Source organism: Neoarius graeffei, chromosome 8, assembly GCF_027579695.1.
Source record: "Neoarius graeffei isolate fNeoGra1 chromosome 8, fNeoGra1.pri, whole genome shotgun sequence".
In the NCBI taxonomy this organism is placed as follows: Eukaryota; Metazoa; Chordata; class Actinopteri; order Siluriformes; family Ariidae; genus Neoarius; species Neoarius graeffei.
Window position 1 is genome coordinate 43067497 of NC_083576.1, and position 3872 is coordinate 43071368.

Consider the following 3872-nt stretch of genomic DNA (forward strand, 5'->3'; position numbering starts at 1 on the left):
GCTGACTACGTTCGTAACCGACAGATTCAACTCTATGGACGACAGATTCAACACCGTGGAAGACAGATTGACTGCTTTGGAGGGATGTAACTTTGGGGAAAACGCAAACTCCAGGAAGAAAAGACGGGTGCAGAGTCCCATGATTGCGGTAAGAATTTGTCCGGTGTCTGCTAGCTAAGCTAAATAGCCTAAAAGTAAGCATAGCAGCTAGCCCAAGCTAAAAGTAGCCAGTAGCTAGCTATGAGGGACAAGTGACTTAAAAACGTTGTTTTGTTCTTTTCATAGGAAACAGTACGCCGTCTTCACAACTCGGAGACAAACACTAGGCGATACGAGCCGGCGCAAGGATAAGATTTAAAGAATATGCTTTCATTCTGTATGAGATACGTTAATAGATGCAGATCCTAGCCTGATCCTAACTGTAGCCATTTTGTTTTCACAGACTAACTTTGCCTCATAACGAAGCCGTGACAAGCTATTTAGTGCGGGCTTTGTCGACAAATCCAAATCTTCATGATGCTGACGAAGACAACATTGTGTGTAAGTAACAACTATTTCACTAAATATTATGGTAGCCTATACTGTCCTTTCTCTGCTGTCTACACTTCCCTTCTTCCTTTCCCTTATTAAGCTTAGCCTACTGCTACGTTGTTAATCGTACTCTCATTTGTTTTTCTAGCTGCCTGCAAGACGTATTACGAAACCTTACGCAGGAGCTACAGATACCAGCAGCCTGATCTTTCGTTGCAGGCGGAAGCAATGAAGTAGCCGGCTCGTAGTCGATCCAGAAGAAAGAGGGTAAGATTTTTCAGTTTTGGTCAATGTGAATTTTTTTTTCAGTGTTTTTCATGTGTTGTGTCCATACGCAGTGCATTGCTCAGTACTTATTCTCTTTATCGATCGTTTTTACAGCTGTTTGACGCGAGACGAGGTGTCCTTGCTATGGACGAGATGGATGTATGGCAGTGTGCTACTGTAGACCTGATGTCGGATGAGGAAAATGGGGTGGTGGATGGGGTGTCTGGGTGGATCGTTAAGCCTCCGCCATCCCGTAACCCGGAGCTCAGCGAACTATTGCCGCTTTTCCACTACAAACGCGGCTGAGCCATGCCGTGCTGAGTTGGGCTGAGTCGAGCTGAGCGGGGCTGTTGGAGTTGCATTTCGACTACAACCGCGCTGAACCGTGCTGGCTGGAAGTGGGTGGACACATTGGGTGGAGTTAGCGAAAGTGGGTGTACATCACGTGATGTCGTTAAGCGGCGCAAACAGTGACATCAGTGATCTTTTAAGCGGTAGTCTCACGACCCGGATAGTAAACAATAAACATGGAGGACATGGTGTCGTTAGTGTTGCTGGTCTTGGTGCTGTGGCTTGTTGTCACCGACAACGCCAACAGGTACTGGCAAGAGCGTATAGATGAGACGAGGCGCATACGGCTTCAGAAATTCTCGTAATTCGTAATTCTCCTTCTTCCGGGTTTACAGATCTCAGCGTGCTCGCGGGGCGTGTGAGGACACTCCTCCTCACCAATCAGTGCACAGGGGAGTGTCTGCTCACGCCCCCAGCCTCACTCAGCTCGGTTTGGCTCGCTTCAGCCCCACTCCAAAACCGTGCGAGTTTTGGGGGCTAAGCAGGACTGAAGCGAGCTGAGTCGTGCTGTTTTAAGGTAGTCGAAACGCGAGCCGTGTCGGGCTGAAGTGAGCTGAAGCGAGCTGAAAAAGGGTAGTGGAAAAGGGCCATATGTGCTACCGGTACGCTGCAATCAAGGCTTGAGGCAGATCCAAAGTACAGGGCAACCCACCACAGACGACTGCATGTCGGTCCGATGCCGCCTGCTCCCCACAGCTCAGAGACCGCAAGCATGCACTTCATGGAGCTGTAGGACTAAAATACGGTGCTTATTTGCTTTTGTTTAGTTTTGTATCCTGCACATCTCTCTTGCACTAGAGAATGTATAGGCAACTACTGTTTGTCTTTGACTGAATGCTGCCATTTTGTTTATTTTTTAACGTCTTGTACTTACTCTGATTTTGAAAATAAAGCTCTTGTTTGATACAACGTTCCTTGCAAATTTTCCTTCCTCAATAAATGTGTGTCATTGATAGGATAACAATGACATGAATATACAGCATCATAGCTAATCATAACCACAACAGATATATATATATATATATATATATATATATATATATATATATATATATATAGGTTGTGGTTATGATGACCCAGGGTAACCAATAGCCTAGGCCTAGTGGCATCTGCCAACCAATCACGAGTGATTTCTTTGGTTTAAAAGTAGTGTTTTCATCCAATACTGAGTGAGGAAATTCGAGGCAAGCCAGGCAATTCCCGGACCACGCGCGGTTTCGCTGCTATTCATATGCAAATAGGCTACCCATTGATGCAACGGTTTCGCTGCTATTCATATGCAAATAGGCTACCCCGCGAGTAGAGGGGGGCCGGAGGATTTTGCTATCTGGGGCGAGTGCTCCCAAGTGCTACCTGGTGGTCGTTTGGGTACATTGCAGCTCAGTTCAAAACAGATGCGGTACGTACCGCGTCGATACCGCGTGCTTGCCGCGTCAATGCGGGCACATTGGCCTGCCCCCGATGGTATGACCAAAATCGAGGTCATTGAGTGCAAAGACATCTGACAATGAATTGAGTTTCTTTGTGATTCTGTCCTTCCATTCTGCAGACAGAGGAGAGTCACCAAAGTCAAAGGTAAGTTTGCCACCACCGGACACTTGCATGGTGTTGCAAGTTGGGGAGGATGAGCTGAGACGTGGTGATTCGCTCTGGGTGACTTTGTCACCATGTGCAGGTAAGCATGACACAGCCATGGGGAATGAAAGCTTTGCTATGTCATGGCCTCTGGAAATTCTGATGTCATGTGCGGTCTCGTTCTTAACTAAGACAGGCAATTTAAAAGAGGGGACTGAGGGACTTGTCATGACATAGCTACAGAACAGGAGGCTGGCAGGTAGGCTGGACTGAGGGGGCTCAACTAGGAGGGTGGCGTTAGTTGACACAGGGACATGTCTGGCGTATCCATTCAAAGCCAACCTTCCTCCTGCAGGAATGATGACACACTTTTTGCACTGTAACTTCACAGTCCCTACTCGTCCATTCTGTTGATTTATCCTGAATCGGTTGTACAAACACTTTACAAGTGGGGAACAGTTGCCACTGTCGCTTCTGCGTTTCTCATTCTGGGTGGGTGCACAGTTTTTGTAAAGGGGATCCAGAGTGTTTGTGCCAATTAACAAGGTGTTGCATGCATGCTGGTTCTGTGGTCAGGCACCACAAGTGCAAGGGTGTGGATCTTCACAAGTTTCCCCATGATGTTCTCTGGGAAATCGATGCTAACCTGGATGTAACCAGAGTAGGGCACTTCTTGACCACCAGCACCTTCTATGTCTAACAAATCTTGAATGGGGTAAATGGGCAGGTGCGAGAGGTGTGTCTCATGAAAGGATTGGGAAACTGTGGTGACTTGAGAACCTGAATCTAGGAGGCTATTGCACTGAACTCCCTCGATGACAACAGCAGAGGTACACTTTGGCCCTATTAAGCCTGCTGGAAGAGCACCACCCAGTGGCTGACTTGGGGAATGGCCTTCACATAATGCAGTTTCTCTTGTTCGGTGTTCTGGGGGACGTTTTGGTTTGTGTTGGGGTGCAGTGAGTCCCTCTACTGCAACCCTGTCCAGTTTAAATGTCCGTACTGAGTTTGCCATTGATCTTGTTTTGTCTTTAGTTCTCTGTATTTCTGATCCACCAGTGGTTTGTTGGGGGGATTTTCACATTGTCTTGCCAAGTGACCATCATTGCCACACTTGAAGCAGAACCAAGCTTTCAGCATGGGCTTTG

At 47.3% G+C, this 3872-nt stretch overlaps 1 long non-coding RNA gene across 1 annotated transcript; it reads left to right on the forward strand.

The window, feature by feature from the left end:
* The first annotated feature begins 448 nt into the window (after window positions 1–448).
* LOC132890111 (uncharacterized) lies at window positions 449–1197 on the forward strand. The gene is made up of 3 exons (XR_009655160.1): window positions 449–540; window positions 680–798; window positions 913–1197. It is a non-coding gene; the product is annotated as an uncharacterized LOC132890111 (long non-coding RNA).
* The last annotated feature ends 2675 nt before the right edge of the window (window positions 1198–3872 follow it).